General features: G+C 46.4%; 1 long non-coding RNA gene across 1 annotated transcript; it reads left to right on the top strand.

The window, feature by feature from the left end:
* Window positions 1-8,678: 8,678 nt before the first annotated feature.
* Window positions 8,679-11,735, top strand: LOC138107963 (uncharacterized). Its single transcript, XR_011149802.1, has 3 exons — window positions 8,679-9,456; window positions 10,554-10,692; window positions 10,765-11,735. It is a non-coding gene; the product is annotated as an uncharacterized lncRNA (long non-coding RNA).
* The last annotated feature ends 5,170 nt before the right edge of the window (window positions 11,736-16,905 follow it).

Genomic DNA, 16,905 nt, shown 5'->3' with positions numbered 1-16,905 from the left:
GGTAACCACCATCCTTGTCATGACACCCCAGCCTGGAACTACATCCCCAGGGAGGAGCAGGAGGCAGAGAAGTGAGCCTGCTCCTCTGTGTACTCTTCTCTCCACCCATCCCTCATGATGTTTAAACAGGGCTCGTCTACATGCTGGCTGCCACAGCATCCATCTTCAGCAGCCTTTCCTCCAGGACACACAATCCCTGCAGTGCAACTGCCTGACAATTAGCCAAGAGCCAGAGCAGCTCCTGTGGCCCACGTTTTCCTTCTGTAGGAGCAATTAGGCTGCTTGAGACTGTCTTCAGTAGGCTGATGTTATCTCCACCAGTGACGCAGGCGAGCAGCCCTAAGCCCTTGTGGTAACTATGCCAGGGTCACAGAATCACAGAATCACAGAATCACAGAATCACAGAATCACAGAATATGCTGAGTTGGAAGGGACCCACAAGGACCATCAAGTCCAACTCCCGGCCCTGCACAGGAGTATTAAATTTCTCCCCTCTGCCTGTGTTCCTCTACCTGCAAGATAGGCTGAGCTTCAGAACTCTTCCATCTAGCTCCAGTCAGTGGGCAAAGATTTTCCTTTAGCAGCACCAAAGGTCAAGAAAACCTTTGTGCTCTGTGCTTGAGTCAATCCTACAAGGCTTTTTGGAGATGCATCCTGCACTTCCTACAAAAGTCACACTTTTCCTGGCATGTTGAGAGTAGGGAGCCACTCTGGCTGGTTCTGTAGGGGAGACCCTTAGCTTTCCAACCAAGCCACAAAAGGTCTGACGTTTTGCTGCCTGCTGGTTGAGACAAGATAAAAGTTTGCATCAGGGATGCCTGTTCCTTCTGACACTGTCATATCCAGAGGGTCTGCTCTGCTTGGGTGTTAATTGTGTCTAGGAGCGCTTCCAGCCACTCTGTGTCACTGCCCAGGGAGAGACGATCTCTACCCTGGAAAGCTTTTACCTAATTAGACAAGACAGATAGGGAGGGAGACAGAAAGAAGGAAGTGCCAAAAGCCTGCCCAGGGCTACGTGTCGGGTGCGTCGTGGCAGCAGGATGTGCAGCCAGGTCTCGTGATATTTGCACTGTGGGTACACATTACATCCACCACAGGGACCAGGCACAGCAGGGTACCAGAGCCATCCCAGGGTCCACCTTCCAGCCCACCCTTCCCCTGCACCCACGGTCTGCATGAGGGTACTTCCCTCTCCAGGCACAAACCCCAGCTTGTCAGGGAAAGCCTGGCTTTGCTGGAAGCATGGATGGAAGGACAAGGAGGTAAGCCCTGCCCAGCGAGCAGCTCTCAAGAGCAGATGGAGGGTTTGGAGCATTGTCTGCAATGGATGGTGACATCTGGGCAGATGAAGGGTATATGGCCCTGGAGCCTGGGGCTCGAAGGTGGTGTGGCTGATGCTGGTGATAAACATGTAGCCACAGGAGTGATGTGGTGAGCCATTCCCCTGTACTGGTGGTGGGTCCCCTTCCCAGAGCAATCACAGCACTGATCATTGAGCCCGGGGTCACCTCTCTGAGGCTGCAGTGACTGATACTGCATCAGCCACCAGAGAGAGAAGACCAGGGTCAGACCCCACACATGGCACTGGTTTCATTGTACTCTGTCCCCAGCTAATGTGGAATTTGTCATGGGTCAAGGAGGCTGGATTGACACCAAAACTGTTCCTTTGATACCTGCCTTGCCTTGAATGGCTCCAAAGTAAAATTAACCTTAGCTTCTCTGTATGCTGTGGGACACATTCTCATAGGTCAGCGAGATGCCCCCAGCCCTGTTCTGATCTCACACTGGCCAAGGCTCTACTCCATATCACCCAGTTTTGCTGCAGAGTTGGAATGCTTGAGTGACAGGACATGGAAAGAGACCAGTCCAGGCTAGGGCCCTTCTTGATGAGATGTTTTATTCTTCTACCCATGATTATTTGGGGTACATCAAGATCTTTAGTTTAACATCCTGGAGGAACAGTTTATATCTTATGGTGTTCTTTAAACAGCAAGCCAAGGTCTTGCTAAGGAGGGGAAGGGCAAGGATGAGAGAAAATGACCCTGAACTCTGAGACCCTGAGTGGAAAAAAGATGCTAATTTCAACTGTTTCAGCAGAGTTTCTTCTAGATACCAACAACCATTTGGGAGCTGCTTGCTGCTGCCCAGAGCATGGGAGAGGAGATAAGTTAGGAATGATGTGTTTCCAGCAGGCTGGGAGGATCATGGCTACTCTGCTTCAGATTCAGTCTGATTTGAAAGCCATTTCAGTGCACATATGCTCACACACTATTGCCCACAGGACCCTGGTGTGACTCATTTTGCCCTGTTCAGCTATTTCTGATGTTTGGGACCACCTGGCACTTGGCTCACAGGCTCTGTTCATTGAGGAAAGACAGCTGGGGCAAGAAACAAGGGATTTCACCTTTCTCCCTGATTAGATGAACCAGTCCAATGCAATTAAGCAGCTTAGCTTAAGGCAACAGAAGCCATTATTGCTGGCCTCCTCTGCTCTGCTTGAACTCTGTTATCCACACCAAAAAATGTCAGAGGAAAAAAATTTTCCTTCTGTGCCTGGCGTCTCGCTGGCGCTGGCTGAGCGGCAGGTGCATATCTGAGATACCTCTATGTGCATCTATCTGATCACCTTCTCTCCCCACTTCAGGCTGTCTCATGTGAGGTGGGGTGGGAGTTGGTCTCATAAGAGAGTGAGAACACCTGGCCAGGTGTGACTCTCAGCCCTCTTTACGGAAAACCTCCTTGTTTTGACACCCTTCCTCGCTGTCAGGGAGAGAGCTCATCTTGGCTGCTGAAGGCAGCTGAAGTGCTGAAGTGCTGAACTCTCCACCTGCCCCTTAAGAAACAGCAAGGGCTGATAAAAAGTCCTCCTCTGAGTTCTTTGTGCTGCTTCATCCTTCTTCTCCACTAGGCCAGTACCAGAGCAGAGGGAATGCCTGGGGAAGGCATGTAAAACCCTCCACTTTTGGGATAATCCTGTGACTTTTTATCTGAGCCTGATCTTGACATGTACTGCAGGCTTGGGAGGAGGTTTGCAGACTGCCATAAATATTGCACAGACTATTCTCTTCTGCTTATGAATATCCATGCTGCAGTCTCACTCCCCCTTATTTAGGCAAAAAATGTGTAACATTCAAAGAAAAAGGGACACAAACACAAGCATTTGTGTATGTACATCCATACACACCTGTGCAATGCGAAGAACTGATCCCTACACCCATCCCCAAACCCGGCTGGAGCTTGAGGGCAGGGTGTACTCCCTCCTGTCCAAAACCACAGACTGTCTCTTCCTTCACAGCTGGTCCCAGTTGATTTCCTATTTACCCAGATGTCACTAAGCATGGCTCTGCTACTCAGACAGGTTTCCCAGTAATAACTCATTGTGGATTTTTACACCCATTCATATATTAATAAAGATAACTAAGGCCCTTTTTTTAGAAAGAAGTCTCTTTCCAGTGAAAATGCCTCTAATCCATCTTGCTAGTTAGAAAGTCCTCAGTGTCCATTTGGCACAGCAAGAGTTATGGTCCAGTAGTTGCTTCCAGCTAAATAGCCTCAGAAGGTGTCCCAAGCTCTCTGAAAGGGATGTGGGCACTCCCACAGCACTTCAAACACCACTTTTGCTGCTGCCTGTGAAGAGTCCCTGCAGGAGATGTTGGCATATACCATAGCAGCTGCACTGTGATGCTTAGGAGAACAGAACAGCAGAGCTTGAGAGCCAGGGCATGGAGGGCAGAGTCTGAGCCAGGAAAGGGTAGGGAGATCGGTGGAGGTAAATACACACCAACACAGACTCCTGTGGACATTATAGAAACTGCAGTTATGGAGACACCTCTCTCTCTCCTCTAACAGATGCAAGACTCACACTGCACCCTGGGAGAAGACCAGAATGGACTGGTTTGGCTTCAAGGTGAGCCTCTGTAGAAGATTAGGTAGGAATATGAGCTCTTATTCTCATGAAAGACCTCTGACTAGAAGTGAAGATCTCATCCCTTTCCTTGAAGAGATTGCATGAGTTTTAAGAGGAAAGCTGCAGCAATGAGCAACAGAATTTGCTGCCAAATGGGTGGAGGTCCCCTGGGCTGCCAGGAGAGCTGTCTGGTGGGCTAGATAACCGTCTGCAGGAGCAAAGGAGCATCACAAGCCTTCCCATCTTCTGTCTCATGCATGAGGGCACTTCAAAGCTGCTTTCTCTGCCTGTGATACCTGGTGAGCAAAATAAAACACTTGCGTTACATTCATGCTTCTGCCTGTGGGAGAGGAATGAGGAAAGGAGTCCCATAGGGCAGATGTTAGTCAGACTGCCTCAGGTGCTACCAGGAGGTCTTCAGATACCACCACCACGGTGGTGTAGGGAAGGGAGCAACTCCGTGTTTTCATTACTGTGGGCTGGGGATCATGGCTGCTGGAGTCTGACACTTGGGTAAGAGTCATCAAAGCCTCAGAAGTAGGAGGAATGTCTGATCCTATAAAAATGACACTTGGATGGGGTAGAAAAAAGAGGACCTCTTTTTAAGAAGTGGTGTCAGGAGAGGGCTTAGTTTTTAATTTTAGCAGGTAACACATTATCCTGGGACAGACAGTGATGGATTCATTTCTGAAGCTGCTTGTCCCTGTGTTCCTGCAGACACAAATATTCTCCCCAATGGTTTTGCAACACAGAGAGGAAAGTGACTTCATGGCATTCCTTTTCTGACTGTTTCTCTGACATGTGCTTTCTAAACATAGATCTAAAAATCAGAAAGCACTGGGAGAATTATGGGTTTCTACACCCTATTGTGCTTTATAATAATTATAATTATTGTAAATACGGCCCAGACACTGTAATTTTCTGCTCTCCATTGGGTCTTTCTTTTTCATTTTGTTCTTCTTTTTATGACTGTTTTCTAAGAAAGTTTTCATATGTCACCTTATAGATGGGAAATGGCAGAGTCAGCTCTTAAAATAAAAGGAGAGGAGTGGCTTGGGGGGGATGGAGAAAAAGATGAGAAGGGAGTGAGGAGAGACAAATGTCATATAGTCTGTGGTGAGGGCACCAGTGGTGACAATCAGGAGACCTAGTGCTGTACCTAACCTATTGCCAACTTGCTGTGCAATTATAGGATCCATCTTTGTACCTATTTTTGGTCATGGAGGCCTTCTCTTATCTCTTATTTCATTGCCTGGCTCAGCAATTATTTGACCATAAGTTTAGAGGGGCTGAGCACTTCTCACATGCAATGTCTGGTTTAAGCTATTGTAAGAAGGTCTGGTAAAGATATTTGAATAGGTGGAGTTTTTGCACCATTGTTCAAGTGCAGTCAGGAAAACCTCGTTTACACTAAAGATAGAGGGGTGCACTATGGTATAGGCTCTGGTCCTATGCCCTATGGGTCTCCAGAGCAGAGATGTGGCTTAGATGTGTCTTCTTGCACAGGCAACGTGATCCTATTCCTGTGGACATTAAGGCATAGGGTAGAAACATGGAGGCTGAGAGTCAAGTATATCCAGTGTTTGTCCCACCAGGAAATCAGAAGGTGGCCAGGCTGTGGACTTAGATGGTTAAAGTGGAAAATGCTCCTACACCTCAGAGAACAGATACAGACGGTCAGGTGAGCTGTGAGGAAAGGAAAGATGCAGCAAACTGCATCAGGAGAAACAAAATATCCAGACACCCTGGAGTCAAGAAAGAGAGTTTGCACCGAATTCAGACTGAACCTGAAGAAAGAATTAGAAAGAAAGTGGGAAAAGTTACGATAAGATGGATGAAACCTGGGGGATATAGTGCAATGGATAGTAGGAAAACAGCAAAAGTATCTATGAGATGTAGAGGATAGGAAAGAGGAAGGCAGGCAAAGGAGAAATCACCTGGAATGAGAATCGGTGTTTTGAAATAATGAGCTGAGTTGAAACATCATCACCAAAAACACAGCAGAAATTCAGACTGAGCTGCAATGATTTATCCAACTTTTGCCCGAACAGGAGCACAGTAGTTTTGAGCAGTCTCTCACGGAGAACTCAGACTTCTTCCTCTCCTCAAGAGTCTTTGCTGGAGACTTCCAAAGGAAACCAAAGCAGAAAGATGCACTCTGTCACACGACCAGGGGAACTTTGCTTTTACATAATTGTAAAGAAAATAAATGAGTCTATCTGGATGACTTTCTACCAAGAGTATAAGGTTTAGAGTGTGGACTAGGAATGTGAGAGGTGTAGGTATTACTCTGCCAATGAAAAGGGAAGATTGCAGCCAGCGCAATCCAAGTTTTGGCTTCTAGTTCAAGGCTGGAGAAGTGATTGACTGTAGCCTGAAAGTGGGTTAGTAGAGTTTAATTTCTGCCTTTCCCACTGTCCTGCAGTAACCTACTGAATCACTCTCTTAGTACAGCAGCTCCAATCAATTGCTGCCCAGAGGGTTTCCTTGATGCTGCATTTGCTGTTTGCAAATGCCCAGAAATCTGCTACTGAGAGGAGGAACATTATCTCTTTGCTGTATGGGTCAAGAAGTTCTTACAAGAAGGTCTGTGTATTTGCCTCTGGCTGCCCATAAATACAGAGCTACTGCAGGCAGTGCAATAGGCTGAGCACAGCCCTGTGCTTTAAGAGGAACATTTGCCGTAGTATTTGGAAATAAGTCAAATCATCTGCCATCTGCATTTCTTACAAATACCACAGATTCCTTACATTTGTGCCTCCACCATTCCAAGCTGTTGCTTTGACTTGCTAATAGGTCTCTGTTGTAAAAAAACCCCATGTGTGCTTTTTTTTTTTTTTTTTTTTTTTTTTTTTTTATGGAGCTAACACTCAGATGTTACTTTGTGCCTAGAGAGACAGCAAGGACATGGAGTCTGCTGGATTCCAGAAGGAAAGCTCTGCAGGGCTCCCAGAGGGAAAACTACCAGGTATTTATGAAAAGAAGGTGATCTGGTTGAATTCAAGAATGTATTACAAACTATGTGCTTATCTGGTGTCAATTGACAGTTTCTTTGAATTAATTGGAGCAATGCTGATTTATAACTACTGAGGGTTTAGACAATTCTACATAAACAACTCTAATGAAGCCCCTTTCAAGGCACCAAGCGTCTGTACCAAGAGATAAATCTTGATGAGCTATAGGTCCTTGCCAATTGTCTTCCAAACTTTGCTTTTCCTTGCCATTGTAAAGAATGTATGGAGCTTTCCTGACCCAGGTTCAGCCAAATCACTTTCCATTGCTCTCAGCTTTACTGATGCAACTCCTCCAGCCTGTGCTGAGTCACTGATCAGAATTAAAAACCAGCAGCAGGCATAAAGAAATGGATATTCCCACAAGCAACTGCATCAGGTGGGAGACAGTGTATGGAGCTAGGGTCATGTGCCAAATTCTAGTTTGACCCATGGAGAAATACACACCAGTGGAGTGGGATCACTGGAGCCTTGCACTCTCAACTTGGGATTGGCTGTCTTTCCAAGAGATAGGTGTTACCTTGTTCAGCAATCACCAAGGCTTGTGGAAGAGAGGACTGAAAGAAAAGTTGTGGCTGGTACTGAGCAGGTGTTAAGAAGAAAGCTGTATGAAAAGTGCCTGAGGATCCCTGTGGGCATGCAGAGGTAAGGATTTAGCCCCTCAGACTGTAGCCGTTCTTTGTGGGCTCACATCACCTTCCCCGCAGACCTGTCTGTGGTGTAGCAGCAACACTCAGCAGCTGTTCCCCCAGCAGTGGGTGGAGGATGGTGAGTATGTTACCCACCACACAAGACTGCCAGAGGGCTGTGTGGCATCTGCTGCACCTCCCTGGGCCCTGGGTATTGGTGTTGCAAGACGACACATTCAAAAAGAGGAGAGCGTGAGGATCTCCAGAAGAGGCAGCTGGCAGTTTAATTTCAGCATGGGTAGGTACAAGGTAATGCAACATGAAAGATCAATTTAAGCTACTTATGTAACATGACAGGCCCTAAATTATTTATTTCTTACTCAAGAAAACATCAAGGTCCTTTTCAGGCTCCTTAAGCAGTAGCGATCACAATAGCTAGCACTGAAAATGCTGTATTATGATACCCTCCTATGAATCGAAATTATGTCTACATTTGAAACGATGTATTCAGATTTTGTCACTTTTCTGAAAGATATATCAGAAATAGAAGACGTCTAAAGATAGTTGATACAAATTATTAGAAGACCTAAAAGGATTTCACAAAGAAAAGATTAGGACTGTTAATTTAGTGAGAGAGATGTGACATGGGAATGAAAAGAATATTGGCAGGGAGAAGGCACATAAGATCCTGGCATTTACTCCTTATTAAAATAGCAGAATGAGAAAGAAAAAGATCATGACTTAAAATACTGTACCTGAGATACTAATAAAGGAACACACAGCATTACACAGTATGTAACCTGTGGAATTTGCTGTGTGAAAGTACGACTGGGGCCAAGAGCTTGGGAAGACATTACTCTCACATTTTCCATACAGAAGCAATAAAAATATCATCCACCCCTACACCAGCTGGGCTAAAAACCTACAAGGGATATAAATCTTCATCTTGCATGACAATAATTGCTGCGGGCTAGACGAGGAAGCCTATTGCATAACTGTCCACTACGAGGGTTTTACTACCTCCCATGAAGCACGTGGTGCTGGCTGCCGGCAGAGATGTGCTGCCAGCAGGGATGCTGCTGCTTTCCCTTGCCATACCTCCTGTTTCCACACAGCCTTTCCTCTGGAGCAGGTCCTTTAGCTGTGCTGGTGACCTCTGCATCAGTGGGACAGACCACTTTCTTTGGTGCTCGCAGCAGCGAGGGTGGTATTTGGCGTATGTGGTGTTGTTCTGGTGAGTTAGCTGAAATGAGACATGCCTCTGGCCTTGGGAGATGGGAAAGCTGGTATTCATTCTCTGGCTCCCTGCAGGGGCAAGCTTCATGGGTAGAGTCAGCTGCAGGGAAGATGCCCATCTGCTGCAGACATCGGCATTCCCTAGAGACAAGAGGTTGTAGGGTGAATCACTGGTGCTGTGAGCGGCCACCTCCAGAAAGCATGAAACAGTTCCCTTAGGCAGCCAGCACCCAGACTGTGAATTGGTCTGGAGAGAAGGGCTGAAAGTCTGGCTTTGGCCCAAAATTTGGTACAGACCTAGTGCAGAGAACCAAAGGTTCTGAGATTTGAAGTTGGTGCCTGATCTGGAGTTAGGGGGAATAAATTTGTGGGCAGTTATCTCTGGAAAGGCTGATTCAAAGTGTGAGTGCAACAGGAAAGAGGTGCTGTCTCCTTGCCAAAAGATGCTTTGTTACTCTTCATCTGCAGTACAGTCAGGTGCCAGTCAAGAATGGGACTCTGCTGCTCAAGGCAATGTTCATACAGAGCAGCAGATATGAATCTAACAGATGTGGCTATTTCAGTGTCTAGAAGCAAAGAGGAGCCAGGGGAACACCAAGGTCGTGGATTGTCCTAACATGCCGAAAGATTGACCAATGATTTTCTTCCCAGCCCGTGCCTGCTGACTTTCAGGGTAAGACCCTCAATTTTTCCATGTGAAGAGTAATTCTGAAAGATATTTACAAATCAAATAATATTTTTTTTTCTTACAATATGGATTCTCATAGTGTTTCCAGTTTGGGGATTTGGGGGTTTGCATTTTGTATATTTACATCCCGGAATCTCAAAGCATCAGTTAAAAATCCTAATCCATGTCTTTTTTGTGTTTTACAGTGATTGCTGCCTGTTTTAGGACAAAGTTTTAGTGCATGATATGGCAAGAGATTTGAAACCTTCCATTCATCTATTTTTAAGCATAATTAAGGGCAGCTGTTATATAGTACTAATTAAAAAAAATCTTATCTTTCTCTACAGATCAAAGTGACTTTTGTTTGTAATGAAACAGTCTGACAAAAAGTCAAACACAGAAAGTGTCACACTGCTTCATTACAAAACAAACAAGAGACACTTTGATCTGTGAAAAAAAGATAAGGTGTTTTAATTAGTACTAAATAGCAGCTGTCCATCATGATTTAAGAAAGGAAATAAAACAGCAATATTTCAAGTCTTTCATATGGTGATGTGCATGCTGAGGGGCTCTCATTAAGTTAAAAACTATTACAATGAAAATTGGGATAAAATTTTGAATTTTTAAAATTTATGAATATGTATTTCTCAACCCAGAACAAAGAAGATGCCCATATTGACATATTTTGCCAGGGAAATTTCCACTGATATTCATATCTGGTTATTAAAAACAATGCATTTAATCTAAAAAAAAAATTTAGGGAACAAAGCTGTGTTTAAAGCCATTCCGGCCTGCTCTGTGTGCAGACACTGGTTTCATGCGTAGCCGTGCTGGGTGGGGTATGGAGGTAAATAACACAAGGCCAAAGCAGCTTCACCAACACGCTGCTGGCACGTCTGCAGGCAGGTGCAATGCAGGACTCCAAGCACATGTCACCCGGTCAAGTCACTCTGGCCTTACAGCTCGGCCCTTGGCACCCTCTTCACTGCACCATGAAGCCACATGTATTCCTCGGAGGTGTTGGGGGAAGGCAGATGAGCTGAGGTCTTGCACGTATTGCTGGCTGTTAGGAAGCAGCAACTAATACCAGTCGTCTCTTCAAGGAGCAAGATGCCCTCGTGGTGTAGTCCTGCTGAGCTTTTCCATGTTCCTGGTCCAGGGCAAGTGTTTCGAAGCTGGCTGTGTCGAATATTGCCAAAAGCAACGCAAGTCTGCTCTTAGAAAAACATTGCTTATCTATTTGTAAGTATTTCCACTGATTCTCCCTGGCTCTGTGTGTTGTGCAAACCTGGTGAAGGGAAACTCCTGTCCTAGGGAGCTGTACTAGCAGAGGGAGCATAAACTGCAGGAGGACCCCATGGCAGCTACTGAGGTCTGTGTGATGGATGGCCAGGCAGTGGGTGAGCGTGTCAGAGGGTCAGTCAACGGTCTGAGCTATGGAGTTCATTTTGTTCTTCTCTTCCACTTTGCTTTTAACAGGCAGTGAATTTCCTACAGGAACCCCATGGAAAGGGTCCTCAAAACAACATCCTGTGATCTCAGGGGCAAGCAAACATCAGTCTCAGTCCAATTCTTGAACGTCAACTCTGCCCCTTGTTCCCGGATCATTGAGAGCTGCTGGGCTCCTGTTTATCTCACCTTTGGTCCTGCTCTGTGTTTACAGTTAAGCTGTTCATTCAAGTGCCATATAAGTTTGCTAGGATTTGCTGAGGGAGCAAAGGTCTTCAGGCAGAAGAAGAGAACAGAGGAAAAACAGCCTCTGGCTGCCACGCTTCTCCAGGGCTTGCTTCAGAGGTGTTACTCAAGATGGGGTGGTAGCTGGTAAGGACAAAATAAGAGCAGTAGTGGTGAGTTGGCAGAATTTGGAGGCCTCTAAGACTCCCCTTTGTGGTTGTTTGTGGTTGACTTCTCAGTGCCTTTATGATGGTAATGATGCATTCATTGCTGATTTTCCTTCTAGTATTTTATCAGGAATGGTTTTTATGGTTGCACTAAATTCTGAAATACAGATGAGGTGACTGCTTCTGCTGCCTCACCCCAGCCCTTCACGTTTACAGTCTTCCACATTTGTGTTACATCTGTGGTAGATAATATAAATAAATAAAGTATCATGGGGAGAAAGTATACCTTTTGCTTGCACCAAATCACACAATTAGGAAAAAAGATGAGTTTTCAGGCACATAAGGGCAGGTTTTCCCTCACTTGCTTATATTCTACACTAATATAAAACATCCAAATTCAGCATTTTAGTTCTTCAAGAAGAAAACCATGTCAGGCTGGGCCTTTTTGACAGGATCCTTGGTATCTCTGTAAGGAAGGCACAGGCCTCCATTGCTGTAAGAATCCCTCAGTCATTGCTGTGAATGAAATACAGTGAAATTATTTGGGACGCAAGAAATTCAAGGCTGTGACTGAAAGGCAATAACCTGTTGCTTAAGAGGTAAACAGAAGTGAGAGCCACAGGAGAAGAATGTTAACTCAGGCAGGGACTAAGAAGACCCATCTGCATAATGAAGGACAGTAAAAACATTGTGTGAAGGTGGGAAACAGGTGATTGTTTGTACCATTTCAAAAGCACCCTTGAAATAATATTTATGAAGGGTCAGGAGAGGAAAATCCATCTGTTTATCCAGGAAGCCATACTGAATAAAACTGGAAATGGCAACAATGCCAGGGGTCAAGACCGGGTGTGGACGTCATGTTTCAACCACTTCCTTCAGGCTGGCAGTAGTGTTAGGAAAGGGTGGCCATGCAGGTGGCTTGGGTCTCGGGGAGTGACTCTGATGGCCAGAGCAAGTCTAAAGAAGCAAGCTCCTGTACAGGCCAAGAGCTAGTCCCCTTGGTAGGCAGTGTGATGTAAACCTGAAGGATTAGAGCTGAGGCTAAAGTGAGGAGGTGGCTGGAGGAACGGAAGGAATAAACATGCTGGAGGTGGAATTTCATGTTTTGCTGCATTTTCCAACTTGTGAGTCTGAAGAATCACGGCTGGGTTTGCAGGACTGGCCCTAAGTGCATATGCCCAAGGAGTATCTACCCCAGTGACTGTCCCCTGCACATCCCTTCTGCCTGGGTCTGTCATTTTAGTGACTCAAGGATTCCTTATTTCCCATAACCCATGTAAACATGTTCCCAAATCACAGTCCCTTTCTCCACTAACCACGCCTTCCCCAGGTTTATTAGGGAAGGACAATCAGTCCTCCAGGCGTTAATCAGCTTCCTTTGCAGCCCTCCCCAGGTGGGAGATCCAGTATCCTTACGCAGCCCACGTGCTCTGTAGCCATGCCAGCCCCAGAGCAGCACCTCCTGAGGCTACCCCGGAGCCACTCCCTTGGTGGCAGGCTGCATGACATTTCCACAAAGGTCCTTCTTTGCTTTTCCCCTCAAGACAGTCCCAAAGATCAAATAATCCAACACACACGACACCCTGCTGTGGTGGAGTCAGTGCTGCCGGGGTTGCAGGGAGGGGGCTCTCACAAGGGTTCCTTCATCCAGGTTTCTTACCTACTTACTATGAGTACCCTTCCTTCTCCAAGCAGGCATCGAGAGGTAGGCCAGGTCTGGTGACCCAGCCATCATCAGTGTATGTGAGGGGTCTGTGACCTCATGCCCTTGTAATTCAGGTTGGCAGCATACACATGTGCAAGCTCTGTCCTCAAATCCCAAGAAACCCCTTTGGCCTCATGTTGTGGAAATAGCACAGCACCAGGCATGCCCTATGCCTTGCGCCTTTGCTCCAGGAGGATAAGCTGACTGTCCCAGTCAAGCCATGCTTCTGGAGATGTCCTCACACTCCATGCTGCAGTGAAGGCCTGAGGAGACCACAGTCATCTCTGCTCTGAGCTCAGCCTGGGCTTGTGACTTGTGATCTTGTACACATTTATCCCATAACCACAGAGGACCTTGGCCTGGTCCCGTGCTCAACATAGAAAGCAGCATCCCATGTTGCTGTTTTATGCATCTGGTTGGGGATCTGCTCATGTTCTGGTAGCTGGGTCTCCAAATGGCTGCATCAACCCTCAGTGGGAGAGGGGCACAAGTTTTCAGAGGTCATGACCTTCTCCAGGGTACACCAGGAAATTTGTGGACAGGACATCACAAACCCTTTTCTTTCTTAACAAAAGTCATCTCTGGACGAGATTATGAGCTTTTGGCCTGCATGGAACTTCCCACCTACTGGTTCTACAACTTAATTGAGAATTAGTTTTCAGCCACTTCCTCTCAGCAGCCACTCTGAGAAGCTCTGGTCCATGAAAACAAAGCACTTGCCTTGGCCTCATGCTAGAGCTGAACATGCCAAGCAGATGGCCAGTCGGCCGTTTCTTCCCATCTCTTCAGTGGGAGATCGCAGGATGCTTTGATCATGTCCTCTGAGTGAGGACAGCTGGGCTGTAAATCAGGGTCCCTGCTGCTCTGAACTCTTTCGTCCACCCAGCCACCACAGAGAGGAGACATGTTTTTCCTTTCTATGCAGGGGTGAGCCAGGGTGAAACCTAGACCTGACAAGTGGGCCAATAGACCTTTCTGTGCCATTCACTTCTTGCTTTTGCAGGAATTTTCCACCTTAAAACCCCATCTAGCTTCACCTCTTCCATGCAAATAATATAGGCAAGAGGTCAACTTCTTCCTTGTGTAAAGAACAACCAATTACACTTGGATGATAAGCTGAAAAAGTGCCAAATTTCTTTTTATAGCTTCTTTATTGCTCCCTGTCTGTGTATATAGAATGAGGAGAGCTGTGATTTACATGGTAACTTTAAGGCTGATCTGTGGACACCGGGAATAGATCGAGATAATTTTAAGGGAAATGGGTCATAAAAAAATAAACACTGGGTTGCTATTGAAGCATGCTGCCTTTTCCTTCTTAAAAGGCACAGAGGTGATGCACATGAGGGCAGGACAGCAAATTTGGAGGGAAATTCAAAGGAGGCTCCATACTTCTGATGTTATCCAACCTCTAGCCAGAGCTCCACTTCTGCAATCACTTTTCCAATGAGGCTCATGACCTCTGTTAAATATGCCATGGCCCTGGAGGGGTTGTGTTCTGTAACTGGGCTCTGGAACAGACTTCTACTCCAGGCAAATACCAAGCCCCTTCTAAGATGGAATTCAATATATTCCTGAAATGTAGTGCCTGTGAGAACTGAGGACCAGGCTGGGTGAGCCAGGCAGCCCATACAATCTCACATTCCTTGGCTAGAGACAGATAGTGAATGTGTGCAATTCTTGTACAAATCAGGTCTACAGTTGACTGGATTTTTCTCTACCCCTTTCCAGCTGTCACCCTGTATCACCCTCGTCATTTGGAGTTTCCAGATCTCTCTCTTCAGTTCCAGAGGGGTTTTGTCTGGCAGACAAAACATTAATTAGAGCCTCTGTTGATACTATCACACTCATTTTGTGTCCTTGCAGATGCCAAGTGAGTGAAACAGCCTCCCTGTCTGTGCAGTCCCCAGAGGATTGCCGATCCCCTCTCCACATTCCACCTGGTGCAGGAGAACACCAGAGCTTCAGAAAGACACCCATAAACTTTGCACGCATTTGTATGTCCTTGATGTTATGAAAACACCATGCTCTACGACTTCTTTCCTCAGGTGGGCATGCTACACACTCATATACAGGCCCAGAGAAGCTCAGGAAAGCCCTGTCCAGGAAGACAGGGCTTTCCTGAGGGCTGTGGAGGAACTTTCCATCTCCTGCACCATGCTTTCTGGCATCAGCATAAAATCTTCAAGCAAATGAGGCTAGCTTTTGTACTGGAGTAATACCACCCTGTATTTGACAGCAGGCTAACAGGTTCATTGCTTTGCTCATGGTACTGCCACTGCAGCATGTTCATCTGCTGACCCTGGTGAGCAGAGGCTAAAGTTGACACGAAACCTACCTGCCTTCCTTCAGGCCTCTCTCCCAAGTTCAGTGACTGATAAGGAAAGCATCAGGTCCAGCGAGCCCCTGGCACTGAGGTTTGCTGGACCCTCTGGGTCTTGGAGGGCTGCACATATGTGTTAGGATTTCTTCTTCTTGGGACCTGCCTTACTCAAAGTTGGATGAAGGGAACAATTCTTTGGGTTGTGCCTACTGCCAACACTGGCTTTTCTGGTCACTGCTGTCAGATGTAATCCCCACTCTGAAGCATGCTTTGAAGCAAACAAGCATGTTAGAAGCACTGAGGAGCATTTTAGCTTGCGGTTGTTGCATGAAGGTGCTGGGGCCATGAATTTCAAAGCCTTTTTGTCAATTGGAAAATCTCAGCCCTGAGATTGAGAGTAAAGATTGAACGAAAAGGTAACACACAGGACATACAAGGAAGTCACCACTTCCTCCCAGGCAGCAGTTTCCCACAGACAAACAGGACATGTCTGCCATGCAGAAAAATGTAAACAGTAAGTTCTGCCCATATCCATTGGCCAGCGTTGTGTTTTGAAGAGGCAGGAAAACCTGTCACGCTGGTGCAGCTGCCCATGAGAGCAGGTGATTAGAGTACAATAGGCAGCCCTGCAAAATCACCAGGCTGATGCCAGAATCCTGCAGTTGCTGTGGACCATGTCTGAGTCATGTGCAGGGTCCAGAGACTTCCCTTGTGGTGCAGAAAATGAGCAAGGCTTTCCTCTGAGTGTCCCACTTTTCCTGGTGCAAATTGTTGTCATGACCTTCAGGTGCAGGCACATCAATTATAAAACCACACAAATTAATGCCTGACCCTTCTAACAACATACCAGCAGAGGGAACACACAGGAAACATCCTGAGCTATGAAAGAAACTCAAAGTCACTCAACCACACAAAACAGGCAGAGTAGGTGTACCTAACAGCGTGCACTGGAGATGGCAGCTGCACTGCACCGTGCCCTGAGGTGATCCTGTCCAAGGGCATGTGCAATCCTTAGGGCACCGAGAGGCCTTGCACGCTCCGTTTCTGCGGATACTCAATGTTACATCATCACTCAATCTCAAGGGGCTGCTAATGAGCTTTGGGCATGCTCTATTATTAAAAAGGACATCCCAGCAGCTGCACGTGCTGCTTGGGCTGGAAGTGAAGGGGATACAAGTGAGAACCAGAATCCAGCATGCAACACTGGCGGACCTGCCAGTTCGTAGCACTGGTGACGTGCAGCCACAGAGGTATGACATAGGTCAACTCAAAGGCCAGACTTTGCTTTCCTCTCCGCTGACATGAAACAAACATCTATTTCAGAATTTTATGGGAATGACTGCTAGTCTTGTCTAAAGAAAAATTAGAATTAGTTTTGTTCTGAAAGATGTACACAGTCAGGAATGAGAGGAGTTCAGGACTCATCTCTGGAGATTTTTATCCCACCTGGAATAACATCACTTTTGAGAACTTCCCAACAGGACATTGGGCAGCGTGTTACTGTCTGAAGTCTACAGATGAGACCATTCTCCTTGTGTATGGATTTATCTACCAAACAAAACTCACACTGGTATGCAGCAAGAATTTTT

Source organism: Aphelocoma coerulescens, chromosome 3 (genome assembly GCF_041296385.1).
Source record: "Aphelocoma coerulescens isolate FSJ_1873_10779 chromosome 3, UR_Acoe_1.0, whole genome shotgun sequence".
NCBI lineage: Eukaryota > Metazoa > Chordata > Aves > Passeriformes > Corvidae > Aphelocoma > Aphelocoma coerulescens.
This window is presented reverse-complemented; position numbering and strand designations above follow the sequence as displayed.